Here is a 15,029-nt window from a genome sequence, read left to right as displayed (position 1 = left end):
AAGCCCTAAATAGGTCAAAAAGGGATAAATCAGCTTTCGCCCAAGTCCGAGCAACCACGACAAAAGTAATACAGCTCATAGACGATTCTAAAAAAGAGTTATGGCAGACCTTCTGCAAATATCTAAATGAGAAAACAAATGCTAAAACAGTCTGGAGCAAAATACATGCAATCAGGGGTAAGCGTAAACCCTCAAAAAATCCCAAGTTAGCTAACGCCCATATAGTCAAAGAAAAGGCCAACATTCTAGCTGAGCACTTCTCATCTGTCAGCAGGAACACAAATTGCAGCAAAGAATTCAAACAGGAAAGAATGCTTATGCTAAGATATCAAAACAGCCGCAAAGCAAGCATCTGGTATACAATTTACCATTTACTGTGACAGAATTTGATGATGCGATACAACATAGAAAAGGCACAGCACCTGGTCTTTGACACAACCAGCTACGAGATATTGAAAAACCTACCTGATCAAACAAAAAGCTTACTCACTGTTGTATAACATGACATGGTCTAAAGGAGAAGTCCCAAAAGCATGGAAACATGCTTCAGTTACCCTGCTTCTAAAACAAGGGAAAGACGAAGCCCTACCAAACACTTATCGACCGATCTCACTCACCTCAAACATGTGCAAAGCCACGGAAGCCCTGGTTACGAAAAGGTTCATGCATCGCCTTGAAACTGGCAACCACATCAAACCTGACCGAAGTGGCTTCAGGTAAGGACACTCGTACCTAGATCATATTCTAAGATTGGAAAATGAAATAAAATTAAATTAAACAGACAATACCTAGCCCCAATATTTCTGGATTTCAGCAAAGCCTTCGACATAGTATGGCATGACAGACTCCTGACAAAACTAGCACAAAATGGAGTAGAAGGGAACATGGCAAACTTCATAGATAGCTTCCTGCAAGACAGGTCGCTAGGGAAATAGGGAACAATCGATGTGATCCTATGGCACTGGACAATTGGACGCCACAAGACAGTATTATAAGCTCAACCCTGTTAAACATTATGATCAATGATCTTTTTGACAATGTCAACTCCTCTACCCAAACTTCTAAATTCGCTGATGACGGAGCAATATGGGTAAAGCACAGAGATATTTCACAAATCAGAAAAAGACTCCAGTCAGCCCTGGATGGAGTAGATCAATGGTGCAATAAATGGGGATTCACCCTTTCAAGTGAAAAAACTGTTGGAGTTCTATTCAAACGCCGGGGGCAAGATGCTATGATACCCTGTGTCTCCATAAAAGGCAGACCAATCAAATTCGATAAATCCGCAATATTTCTTGGGGGTGATCCTTGATCAACACCTCACTTGGCGCAAACATATAGAATATGTGGAAAACAGATGTCAAAAAGACCTGAACGTACTACGCGCAATTTCAGGCACATCTTGGGGCACATTGAGGGATATTCAGCTTGACCTCTACAAATCACTAATCAGAACAAAAAGTGACAATGGCTGTGAGGCGTTTCACTCAGCATCAGATACTATCTTGAGCCGCCTAGACAGAATAAAATACAAAGCCCTAACGCTGGCCACAGGTGCAGCAACAGGCACCTCACTAGAAGCACTGCAAGTAGAAACGGGAGAAGCCTCATTCCAACTAAGAAGAGAGCAGGCAGTATTATCGTTCTGGGGACGAACATCAAACCCTTTGGTTAAAAAGATATGGCAAGACAAAAACACTCGAGATGAAGCCCTAGCTCGAAAAAATCCCTCACTTAAGCCATCTGGGATATTAGTACTTGAACTCATCCGAAGTCACAATTGTGATGACATTCAGCCCCCAGGAAGTCACTACAAAGGGTACACCCTCCCTGGACTTTAAAAACTCCCAAAGTTGACACTGCTTTAACATCAGAAGTCACTAAAAAAGAAAACCCAAACCTACTACGATCAGTAGCTATCACTAAAATTCAAACTACCTTGGACAGCTGGGCCCATATAAACACTGATGGATCCAAGAATCCTATCAACAACAGTGCTGGTTACGGGATCCACAGCTCCAAACCCCAAGCACATTCAGTTCGCCTGCCTGATGGTCAGTCAGTATTCACGGCTGAATTGGAGGCAATTCATCATGCACTCAAACTCATACCGGAACTTCCGGAAGCAAAGGCAGTCGTCCTATCAGACTCGATAAGTGCACTTCAAACCATCAGTGGCAGAAACTCAAACTCCAGGCCAAACACAGTCAACAATATTCTATACGAATATACAAAACTATCGGTCCAAGGGCAACAGGTGGAGCTGTGTTGGATCCCATCTCACATAGATATTCATGGAAATGAAAAAGCAGACTCACTGGCAAAGCTAGCTCTAGACAGAGCGGATATACAGCCTATTCCCTTTAGTAAACTAGAGATAAAAATCAAAATCAAAGCCTCTATAGCAGAAAGATGGCAAGCTCAATGGGAAGCAAGTAAGATCGGCAGATGGCTATACAAAATTCAACCCAACGTCCAACAAAAGCCAAACTCATACTCAAATTAAAGGGAAATTGAAATTGCCATCTCACGCCTCAGACTCGGTCACAAAGAGCGCTATGGCAAGGTTTGTTCATCTTGCAATCAGACTTAACCATTGCTCACGTGTTACTAGAACGTCAAGACCATGCACAGCCCGGGCTAGGTTAAAACAAGAATTGCTGTTAGATCCGCTATCTGTCGTAGATCTCCTAAAGCCAAGAGACGCAATAGCGAAGGCCAAACTAACTTTATTTCTGAGAGATGGACAGCTACTCGAACGTATATAAACAGAGCAGCCAAGGACAAAAAATGAAATCATATCAATAAAAAAAAATTAGAAATCATATCAATACAAAACAGAAATTATGTGTATACCAAACTCACAATAGATATGTGTACCCTACTCACACACAGGAATACCAAAGAGGGACAGGTCAGCCGAAATTTCTTCGGCAGAAGGCGACCTCTTAAACACTTAATGCAAAAACAACAACGACATAAAATGTCTGCAAAACCTGTATATAATCCCACATGTACTAGAGGTACCGAACTATATTACATGAAGTCAAAGTCAGTAGGGACGGAGCAATATGTGTAAAACACTGAGATATTTAACAAATCCGAAAAAACTCCAGTCAGTCCTGGACGGAGTAGATCAATGGTGCAATAAATGGGGGTTCACCCTTTCAAGTGAAAAAAGTGTGGGAGTTCTGTCAAACGCAGGGGGAAAGATGCTATGATACCCCGTCTCTCCATAAAAGGCAAACGAATCATATTCGAAAAATCCGCAAAAAAACCCAGGGGTGATCCTTGATCAACACCTCACTTGGAGCAAACATATAGAATATGAGCAAACCAGATGTCACAAAGACCTGAACATATTGCAGGCAATTTCAGGCATCTTGGGGCACATCGAGGGGCATTCAGCTGGATATCTACAAATCACTTATCAGATCAAAAATAGACTATGGTTGTGATGCCTTTCTATCAGCATCAGATACTGCCTTGAGCCGCCTCAACAGAATACAATACAGAGCGCTAGTGCTGACCACAGGTGCAGCAGGTACTTCACTAGAAGCACTGCAAGTAGAAACAGGAGAACTCTCATACAAACTAAGGCGAGAGCAGGCAATATTATCGTTCTGGGGACGAACATCAAACCCATTGGTGAAAATAATAGGGCAAGACAAAAACACCCTAGATGAAGCCCTAGCTCGGAAAAACCCCTCATTAAAGCCATCTGGGATATCAGTACGTGAACTCATCCGAAGTCACAATTGTGACCAGAATTCGAAAGTCTCTAGAATTTAAAATCTCCTTAAATTGACGCTTCTTAACATCAGAAGTCACTACAAAAAGAAAACCCAACTCTACTACGATCAGTAGCTATCACTAAAATTCAAAGTACCTGAGGCACCGGGACCCACATATACACTGATGGATCTAAGAATCCTATCAACAACACTGCTGGTTCATGGAAATGAAAAAGCAGACACACTGACGAAGCTAACTCTAGACAAAGCGAAGATACAGCCTTTTTCCTCCGTAAACTAGAGATAAAAGCAAAATTAAACCCTCCATAAACCAAACATGGCGAACCCAGTGAGACGCAAGTAAGATCGGCAGATGGCTATACAAAAGACAACCCAAGACCCACCAAAAGCCATCTCACGCCTCACACTCGGTCACTATGACAAGGATTTTCCGTCTTGCAATCTAAAAACACCTAAAACAACAACAAGAAGAAGAAGAACAACAACAACAGTACGGTACCACCACCATGGCTAGTATACGCGGAGTTCAATACATTGAGTCTCAGAGAGGAGTCCCACAAGTATTACTTGATGAGTTCACATTCTCTAAGAATCGAACAAAAGGGAAATGTTCCATAGTTGTTGGGACTTCCTTAAAGATGTCTGGTCCCACTGCCAGTACTTTGAAGAAACGGGCCAGGGAAGAAGCAATACATGACCAGGGAAGAAGCAATACATGACCAGGGAAGAAGCAACAGCGGACCAGGCTATCTACATCTGATCAGTGTATATTGTGTGTATATAGTGTCTTTTTCAAGAATGTAATAGTCGTGGCATGCATTTTTTTCCAACAGTCTGAAGCATAACTATTTTTTTTCAAGAATTTGGGGGCCCAAGAATATATAATGGACTGTCCCTAAACGGCAAATGGATTGTTACGGCATAACTATAGCATTCTGATTTTACAATTGCACCTGTAAATGTATTCATTCAATGTAAACAAACAGACAAATGGAAAGCTAGAGCCTCATCTGGTGCCTTATTTGGAAAAAGCCCCTTATCATATCATGGTTATAGTTTCATAAAAAGATATCCCTTCAATGAAAAAAGTGTTCGGATTTCTGAGTGTGTGGATGTTGAGATGACTGATCTATCATATTCATGGACTTATGATATTAAAAATAAACATGTCGTTTGACAGCTTTGAAACCGTAAAATGAAACCTCATTTTTCCATTGCATGGTTATTTAACAAATGTTATTCTTGCGATAACACTTCCTCAGTAAAGCACAGATTCTAGTACATTTTTCCCACTCAGCCACCAAGGCTTCCACAAAAATGAAAGTCCGACAACTGGTAGTCTAGATCACGTACTTTGTGTACCATTCTGACAAACGTAAATTGGCAGGGCACCCATGGCCGAAAGTTACGAATACACAATACCATTTAGAAAGTGATCTAATGTAACAACATTTATATTTGGGATAGCACTTCCTTATTAAACAAATGCTACTCTTTTGGGGGTTGTGTCCCATCCCACACTTTGCATGATTATTGTAAAGCGGACGCTGTAAAAAGAACAATCAACCCAAAGGGTATGTACAATTGTCTACTCTCTAGTATACAGCAAATACGTATTATTTATGTTACGTTATTTTCTTAATTCGGTTAATTCGGTTGATTTACTAAATAGTAAATGTACATTACCTAAATGTACATTACACAACAATAACTGCTGCCTTGTTGTCATCCATGCTTCATGGTACGAGGGCTGTTCAAAAAGTTCTAAGCCTGACTAACTTTCAACTTTGGGACATAACGAAGTGATCTGGTCTATGTAGTACATTGTTTGAATAGTTCATCGCAAGAGTATTTGGTATTTTGAGGCCGTTTGTATATTAGTGACAGCCAGTTGAACGTTGAAGAACGATGGTTTCAAAGCTGCCGTGATGGGTTTTTCAGGGTGGCTTCAGAAAACCTCTTCCTGGCTGGAATTGAAAAGCTTCACTGTCGACATGAGAAGTGTACAATAAAGGTTATTATGTGTGGAGACACGAAACAACACCTCTGTATTGTCAGAGATACAGATTAGTCAGAGTACGGTTTTGACAGATTTCACTGTTCTAACATATATCTAGTATGCTAACGAATGTGCACAATCTAACCAGAAAATGGATCTTCTCTAAATATAATGACTTCGAGTGCATATGTCATTATCTGACATGGTATCTATGCGAGACAGTTTCTATTAATATAATTGAAGACTGGCGCACAGTCTATGGCAGGGCAACAAGAAGGGGAAGATGACTGCCAATCCAAGGGAGACAAGTAATATTGCCCGCGAAACTCCATACACACATGTCAACGGATTGACCTGAGCACAGACGAGTGTTTATTTGGAATATTATTGCACGTCATTTCATGTTTCAAAAGGTATTTCGATCCACTAAGGCGCTAATACGTTTCTATATTGCAGGACAATAATTGACAACCTTAATTATGTTCTACATTTGGGAAAAATCATACTTTCCGGATAAATATGTCACGACATCGACTTACAAAAAGTTACAGTTCACGTTAGAGATGATCTCATTGGAGAGGATGACACGGACGTGATTTTGTGTAAAAAGTGAATGCACGTGTCCCATTTTGTAAACAACCTTTGTGCATAAAAAACCCAACAGATACACAATTCCTCCACCTAATCACAGTGTGTATTTTTTACATGCAAGTAAAGCAATTTCCGTCTGGTGCAGAAGAAAATGTCCCAATGCAAAAAATGGCACCAGACAATTTAGAGAAAGTGGCCCCAAATTTGAGTGAAAATGGCCCCAAATTTTGGAGATAATTGAGGCAGATATTGGAGAAACATAATTAACACAAACCAGGAGATACTAAGTCATTACTGATTTGTGTTAATTTTGTTCTACCAGGATGACAACAAGAGATAGCAATCATATTATTCACGCAATCTGAAATCTGAAAATGCTTTCACTAGAGGGATACTTTTTTTTATTGTTATTACTATATAACCATCAGCATGATCAGGGGTATTTCCAAATAACGACATCTGATGTGCTTCCACCATTCTTTTTGTCTGTTTCTTTAGGATGAAGAAATGAATTAACATGCGCCATTTGTCAAAATCTTCATAGATCACGGGTAACCAATCAGTGTTCATAAATGCGTGAAACAGATATTGCCTCAAAGTTTATATAGCTGTCGTTACAGACCGTAGCCCAGTCTCTTGTCACGGTCAGTTGCGTTACCGAGCAAATCGACTCAAGGCAGCTAGTGAGCCCTCTAGTGGGCAGTGTAAGACAGCTGAGAAGAAGCCAGAGATTAGTACCCTTTTAAAAAAAAGGAACAGAACAAGATAAGAAAATTAAAAGAATAATTTACCGGAAAGGTTTAAAGCTTTGTGCTCCATCATCTGTGCAACACTACTGAGGTGACATTAAATTTGAACTCCTTCACTTTTTCAATTTTCAGAATCTTGTGCCACATCATGGCAGCCGGCAATATTCCCGAAGATGTGAAGAAGAATGTCAGAGCTGTACTTCTGTCCAAGATAGGGGGTGTCCTTGTCAGTGACTTCAGGAAAGACTACCGTAATCTTACCAACAAGAAACTCTTTATTGAGAATTATGGATTTGACAATTACAAGGACTTTGTTGAGGCTATACCTGAATATGCGAGGTGAATAAAAGTTCTCCAACCCTGCATGCTAAGTTTCCTGTGACCAGTGTCTTATCAATGATAATTAAGCCTTGTAAATTCTAATCATTATAATGTGTTATTTGATATTGTGACATGATAATTACATTTATTGTGTGTTCTTAGTAATTACGACAATCTGATTGGCTGAAAGGACTAGTTTTTTTTTAATTCATTTCCCAAGAATGTAAAACAATAAGTCACGCCCGCCAAGGTAGACAACTTTGACCACCATGGAATGTCAGGGGAATCCCAATGAAAGTTTGACCGCCTCCGGGGTTTACTGGATAAAGTGTCTGCCTGGAGAGTGGAAGGTCGTTGGTATAATCCCAGATCACGTCAATACCATAAGTAGTTAAAAGATGGTACTAGTAGGTACCCTGTGTGGCTCTCAGCATTAAGTGGCTTCAACAAGGACTGGTTGGGTCGGAGTCAGAATAATGTGTCAGAACGTGGTATCCGTGTAAGACTGTGGCGTGGTATCTCGGTGGGCTAGCACTGTACAACCGTCTCTTCCTAAGTGCTTTCTTCCTGGGCGCACTTGCATGAAACTATCTTATAGCTACACTTATTGTAAATCCAAAAAAACATGATCTTAAGTTCATCCTACCATCGCCATCCACTTGCACAAAATGATTGTGGGCTAGGACAGATGATTGTGAGCTACAATTGAAATAATATACAGCTAGTCCTGACTAGTTAAAATCAGTGTAGTCTCTGAACATACTGGACAAGGGAGGGCCTCCTTCAAATAAATAATCTGCTGCACATTCAAACACTGACATTCATTTTGTTAAACATTGTGATTCAAATCAACTCTCCTAAAACACGAAGAATGCATCAAAGATTTCTGTCAGAAATATTGTTAATAGCAACCCACATAACTATCGAGTCAATCGTCTAAAGATAATCTTCATTCGAGTCTGTGAGCAAAGAAGTGTAGCATATCTTTTTGAGTGAAATTTGAGAAGGATGAACACGAAAGATGCACGTATCTGCAAGCTACTGTAATGACCATGACCTTTATTATGACACGGGCTGCTAATCTTAGTTCACATTCTGTAGTCGGGAGATGTTTCCCTTTGTATATATGCCTTTGACTTTGGGGGCATGCAAATTTGCGTTGATATTAGTAATGTCTTTGGAGGCATGCCTACAATGTCCTGACCAAGTATGCAAAATGGAATCGGGTGAAATCAGATTGAAGTCAATCTGTTGGTTTGTCATTTTTGTATATCGTATTTATGATCATGTGGATATATCATTAAATATTTGTTGACATTTCAGACTTGAGTACTCTGACAAGGACATGGCCTACAGATTGTTTGGTGTGGGTGACCCGAACATGTACATGTCTCTGTCCGCTAAGAAGGCACAGGGAAATATACAGGGAAGTTTACAGAAGGGACATTCCTCCAACATGTCAAAGGGAAACAGATTTGCAAACAGAAATGGTCAGTATAATCATGCCCTGTGGTGCCAGAATAGGTCTCCGCAGCTTGTGCTTGTCATGAGAGATGCATATGAGGATCGGTGGGTTACCATGGTTACAAGGTGTGAACTGGCTGCATGTGTGCTATGATCATACTATTGTTCATGCTGTCAGCACTGGACTGTGTGTCCCTCACGTGAATATGTTATGTGTAGTAGTTCTAGTGTAAACATATTGATAGTCATTCGCCGTGGCAGTAAATGATTGAAATACTTGTTAAAAATATCAAGTGCTGTCATGGATGGATTTGACCTGCAGTTAACAGCAGTGAGTTGAGCTTTCCAGAAGGGCTTGGTTTCTGGATGGGACAGTTTCTAGAAGGCTGACTACCTAGCGACAAGGGGTGATTGGAGACGTTTTCAACCTGACTTGTTTCTTATCTACTTGCCAAGTGTGGTTGGGATACATATTTGTGTAAAAAACAAATTCCTGCCGTCTTCCAATACTATTCTGGATTAAAAAATGGAAACAGGCCTCTGATACGCCTTTTGATAGTTTTGGAATTTAAAAAAAATTATTCATTGAGTTTCCATAACAACGACTTTGAGATTGACTGAAATGGCGGTAGTGATCGTTTGCGGAGCAGATCTTGAAAATCGTTCAATATTTCTTCACCAAACTTGTCACATAGATAGGTCTAGTGGTAATAGGTGGGTTTTTGACAACTTTGACATAGGGGCAAATGCCTTGCCCACAACAGGACATGTCATATTGGCAGGGGATATGAGTATGTCATGTTTGTTCATGGTTATGTCATGTTTGATGTCTGTCTTGTCAGGATAAAAGGGTTAATGTACCTGACTGATATACCAGTAGAAGATTTAACGTGCGCTTGCCGACTGTAGCGTATTTCGCACACGGACATCTCAAGTTAGTTAGTTACTTTGGAGATTTAACATGCGCTTTCCGACTGATGCATATTTCGCACACATCACAAGTGCACACACAAACCTTATATATGCAATAAAAATATATGGGAGTAGTGCACTTTACCCTAAAGACGTGTAAGTTTCCCTAAGGACCCCCAAGGGGTGTTGGACCCTAAAACGTGTACAAATTGGGTGGCTAACCCTAACCCTAACCCAACCCTAACCCTAAGGACCTCCAAGGGGTGTTTGACCCTAAAGACGTGTAAGTTTCCCTAAGGACCCCCAAGGGGTGCTTGACCGGCAAGGGGTGTTGGAGTCACTGGAGCGTGAGCCACGGTCACGGTATAGCGAGACACCGGCCGCGCTAAAGCGCGGTAATTGAGCGGATGGTAGAGGCCGGGCTGCGCCCGGTAAACTGCATTGTTGCCAAATATATTTATCTTGCGTTGTTTTTTTTCTACAATGATAGGTCGCGTGTGTAACTCCAGCACACGTCGCCATTTTGTGTTTACACGGTACAACACCAAATTGGTGCCCGTAAAATAAAATTCATTTATGAAGTAATAACATATAAGAGACAATGGTAAGCAATTAATCGCCAGTTAACTTTGTTGTAACTAACTAGGCTTATGTTTGCTTCACATTCACATTATTCCACAATCACTTGAACACACCGTCTCCAACACTTGTTAATACAACTGTTAAAACAGCGGGAATTGATTTCAGCTTCACCGGTTATCACATGTTAGGTCACATGTGCAATATGCAAATTACCAGTACTTCCGGCTCTCTACTCACGGATGTTGATTGTTTTACCGTGTCAGCTGGCTTGACAATCTGCATCGAGGCGAGGGTCATTTCAACTTTATTTGCAGAAATTATTAAACTTTATTCAAGGAAAAGAGATACAAATCATGTTTATGTATGGAAATAGTTATTGAAACAGTTATTTAGGACGAAATGCGAAGTTTTATTGTCAAATGCTTTTGCTGGCTATCGGACGCCGGTTGACATCGCCAGTGGAAAAAAATGTGAGATCTTCGACTCCGTGTATAAGACGACCCCCCTTCTTAGCCCCCTCATTTTAGGTACGAAAAACTCGCCTTATACACAGCGATATACGGTAGTTCAGATGTGAGCAAATTACTCTTTGGGGGAATTTCATTTTACTGAAAATTTTGAAAGAGTTTTTGTCATTCAGTATAGAGAGGCTGAACTCTGATATGAAAGCGGTTAATGTCACCTTACAACTACGTACAGTGTAGTGAAGACGTCAAGTGTTTCAGTTTTCCTGCATGCTTGTAGGATAAGGATATACCCTTATGATGCTGTGTTGTGTTTCTGCAGGTTCATCACACAACAACGAAGATGGCAAGAAACTGATCCCCAATGGCCGTGGACTCTACACTGTATGCTACAGAAGTGAAAAGGCAGTCAGCAATGATAAAGAAGTATGTACAGAGAACATAGTTGTACAACATTCTCCTCAAAATAGCACCAGACATGCTGAATTGCTTGAAATTGATAGTAGCAAGTAGTGAAAATGCCACCTCAAGATTATTTTCGCCTTCTGAACTCAAACTCTCTACTTCTTTTGACCAAGTTTACTTATCAAATCAACTGATCAAGAAGTTTGCCTATCAATATTTGCCATTAGTCTCTAATGTACGGTTCATTGTATTTTGTGTTTTAGGAAGGTTGTAAATGAGTCATATTTTACTTAGATTGTGTTTTAAAAACTTCTGTTGTCCTGTTGATCCACAAGAAAATGCCACTAGTCTTTCCTGAGTTTAACTAGTATCAGACTGTCAGGAAAAATCCCAAATTGGAATAACACATTTCCTAATTCTTGGTGTTCAGTTATCACTAATGTTTTGGCTTTGCACAGTCTCGTTTATTAAAATAAGGATAGGTACTTTTATAAAAAAAATCCAATTTTGAACAAAATATGTTTTGTTTCCAGTTTGAACAGGAAGCAGTATTAGTGATGGTTAGACGTGCAGTAATCATGTATCAACACATTGTTTCACCCTATGTTTGGGTAGTTAGTCGTCACTGAGAATGTTGCCCTTCTACATGCTTGTGTTGCAGGACATCGTAGAGTGGTTCAGTGAAGCCGGGGAGGTGGGCGAGGTCAACATCACACCCAAGTAGGTGGTAGGAAGTAGGAGCTGTATTGGTTGTGTACAGTACTCAAACTGAGCTTTATTATTATTTCATTTCATGTTTCATTCATTGTTTTCATTGTTTGTGATATCTTTTCAAAAACATTGTTGCTAGTAATCAAAGATGACGTGATCCACTGGTCCTGACATCAGTCGTTTGTATGTGATATTGATTTGGTTGTATGTGATATTGATTCGGTTGTATGTGATATTGATTCAGTTGTATGTGATATTGATTCGGTTGTATGTGATATTGAGTCAGTTGTATGTGATATTGATTCGGTTGTATGTGATAATGATTCGGTTGTATGTGATATTGATTCGGTTGTATGTGATATTGATTCAGTTGAATGTGAGATTGATTCGGTTGTATGTGATATTGATTCGGTTGTATGTGATATTGAGTCAGTTGTATGTGATATTGATTCAGTTGTATGTGATATTGATTCGGTTGATTGCAATAGTTTCTTTCAATATCAATAGTTATCACAATAGTGATTTCCAGACCTATAGTGACCCCTAGTATTGAGTTGGTTATTTGTGATATTGAGTCGGTTGTATGTGATAGTGAATCGGTTGTATGTGATATTGAGTCGGTTGTATGTGATAGTGAGTCGGTTGTGTGTGATATTGAGTCGGTTGTATGTGATATAGACTCGGATGTATGTGATAGTGAGTCGGTTGTGTGTGATATTGAGTCAGTTGTATGTGATATTGAGTTAGTTGTTGTATGTGATATTGAGTTAGTTGTATGTGATATTGATTTGGTTGTGTGTGATATTGAGTTGGTTGTATGTGATATTGAGTTAGTTGTATGTGATATTGATTTGGTTGTGTGTGATATTGAGTTAGTTGTATGTGATAGTGAGTCGGTTGTATGTGATATTGAGTTGGTTGTATGTGATAGTGAGACGGTTGTATGTGATATTGATTTCGTTGTGTGTGATATTGAGACGGTTGTATGTGATATTGAGTAAGTTGTATGTGATATTGAGTTAGTTGTATGTGATATTGAGTTGGTTGTTTGTGATATTGAGTTAGTTGTATGTGATATTGATTTGGTTGTGTGTGATATTGAGTTGGTTGTATGTGATATTGAGTTAGTTGTATGTGATATTGATTTGGTTGTATGTGATATTGAGTTAGTTGTATGTGATATTGAGTTAGTTGTATGTGAGATTGAGTCAGTTGTATGTGATATTGATTTGGTTGTATGTGATATTGAGTCAGTTGTATGTAATATTGAGTCGGTTGTATGTGATAATGAGTCGGTTGTATGTGATATTGAGTCGGTTGTATGTGATATTGATTTGGTTGTATGTGATATTGAGTTGGTTGTATGTAATATTGAGTTGGTTGTATGTGATAATGAGTCGGTTGTATGTGATAGTGAGTTGGTTGTATGTGATAGTGAGTCGGTTGTATGTGATATTGAGTCGGTTGTATGTGATAGTGAGTTGGTTGTATGTGATTGTGAGTTGGTTGTGTGTGATATTGAGACTGAGTTGATGTCCTCACTGGAGTCTGGGAAACCCACCCGTTCCTTGATGTTGTCAAAAACAAATGTTTACGGGTAATAGATCGAATATCCTACTTGCAACATGCCAAGGCTTGTGATCTATGATGTGAAGTCACTCATAGGTTAGTATCTTACTTAACGTGGGTCCAGGGGTGCCTTTTAATGTATCTGGGCAAGCATCTTATAGATACATCATGCTTGTATGACATCAATTCTAGCATTTGTTTGTTACAGTTTTGATGCTTTGGAATGAAAACCTGTTTGTAGCATGTAGCATGAAGCATGGCTGGAGACCTGTCAGAAGTGCACTGCATGTGGTTTAACCTTGCAGGCAGGCATGGGGTTCAGAGCACCAGTAGGTCCTATGTGCTCTATTGTTTGTGGTAACAGGGGACTTAAGTGGATCATATTGTCAGACTCCGTGACTTGGTTGATTGTGTTTCATACTCTGATTGGATGGTGCTCATATTGACCACTGATTTTTCTGGTCCTGACACAATTATTTAGAGGTTGCTGTGATATAGCTGAGATATTGCTGATGCTGCGTAACGCAACAAACAAACAAGTAAACATAGCATGTAGTTTCACACTGATGACCATATTTAAGCTTCAGATGTTGTGTGCTGGGTAGTTCCAGCTCTAGGATAAGCATGTCCTCATTACCCCAGGTTGAAGGATGCTGGGAATGGGTGGCTTCAGTGGCTACTGGTTGGACCAGTACTTACATGAGCCAGTGTTGGGAGTGTTGTACACTGACAACACCAACTGCTGGTCACACCCGTGAAGATCCGGGGAGGAATAGATCTTCACCAACCCATTCTTGCCCTAAACTATGCTTGTCGTAAGGGATCGGGTGGTCAGACTCGCTAACTTGGTTGATGCATGTCATCGGATTCCAATTGTGTGGATCAAGGTTCATGATGTCGATCACTGAATTGTCTGGTCCAGACTTGATTATTTACAGACCACGGTCATATAGCTGGAATATTGTGGTGTTATACAAATAAACAAAAAAACAACATCATGATGGAAGATATTCTGTATTCCGAAAGACAGTTACGGCCCGTACGACTGATTCCGTCAAAATTATCGTTTGTCTCTCGCTTCCATAGGATAATCATTTGAACGGAGGAGGCGTTGCACAGTACGTGGCAAGCACTGCCATACAATCCCAACCATATATTAGACATTCCGGAATGTCCGTTTGTTTAGTTTTCAAAATTTTAATCGAGAACTGTGTTAACATATTTTTCATGGGTAGTCTGAAATGGTAGTCGCCAGGTTGAAACGAGTGCCGTAAAGCACGAGAAAGCTTCCTTCAGATTGGTCACTCAATTGGTCGGTCAAAGTTCGCGAAAGGTCGTTCTGACGTGACCCGTAATGGGATGTCCTCAGATCTTTGTTTAGCGGCAGCGAGAACTTAGAACTGATTTTAATGAGATTGGGTGAAGGTAAGAAATTAGTTTGTTATGCCGTGTATTTTGTTATGGAAACCTGCATGGCTTTATGCACTCTGACTGTGCTGGAATGTTT

The 15,029-nt window shown here is 40.0% G+C and overlaps 2 long non-coding RNA genes across 2 annotated transcripts; both read left to right on the top strand.

Annotated features, from left to right (window-relative positions):
• Positions 1-6,080: 6,080 nt before the first annotated feature.
• Positions 6,081-8,821, top strand: LOC139464042 (uncharacterized). The gene is made up of 3 exons (XR_011653087.1): positions 6,081-6,167; positions 7,227-7,433; positions 8,739-8,821. It is a non-coding gene; the product is annotated as an uncharacterized lncRNA (long non-coding RNA).
• Positions 8,822-8,828: 7 nt separating this feature from the next.
• Positions 8,829-11,962, top strand: LOC139464035 (uncharacterized). The gene is made up of 3 exons (XR_011653086.1): positions 8,829-8,905; positions 11,160-11,263; positions 11,904-11,962. It is a non-coding gene; the product is annotated as an uncharacterized lncRNA (long non-coding RNA).
• The last annotated feature ends 3,067 nt before the right edge of the window (positions 11,963-15,029 follow it).

This window comes from Haliotis cracherodii, unplaced genomic scaffold (assembly GCF_022045235.1).
Source record: "Haliotis cracherodii isolate W230 unplaced genomic scaffold, xgHalCrac1.p SCAF_1, whole genome shotgun sequence".
NCBI lineage: Eukaryota > Metazoa > Mollusca > Gastropoda > Lepetellida > Haliotidae > Haliotis > Haliotis cracherodii.
Note: the sequence above shows the minus strand (reverse complement) of the source record. Positions and strands in the feature narration are given on the sequence as shown.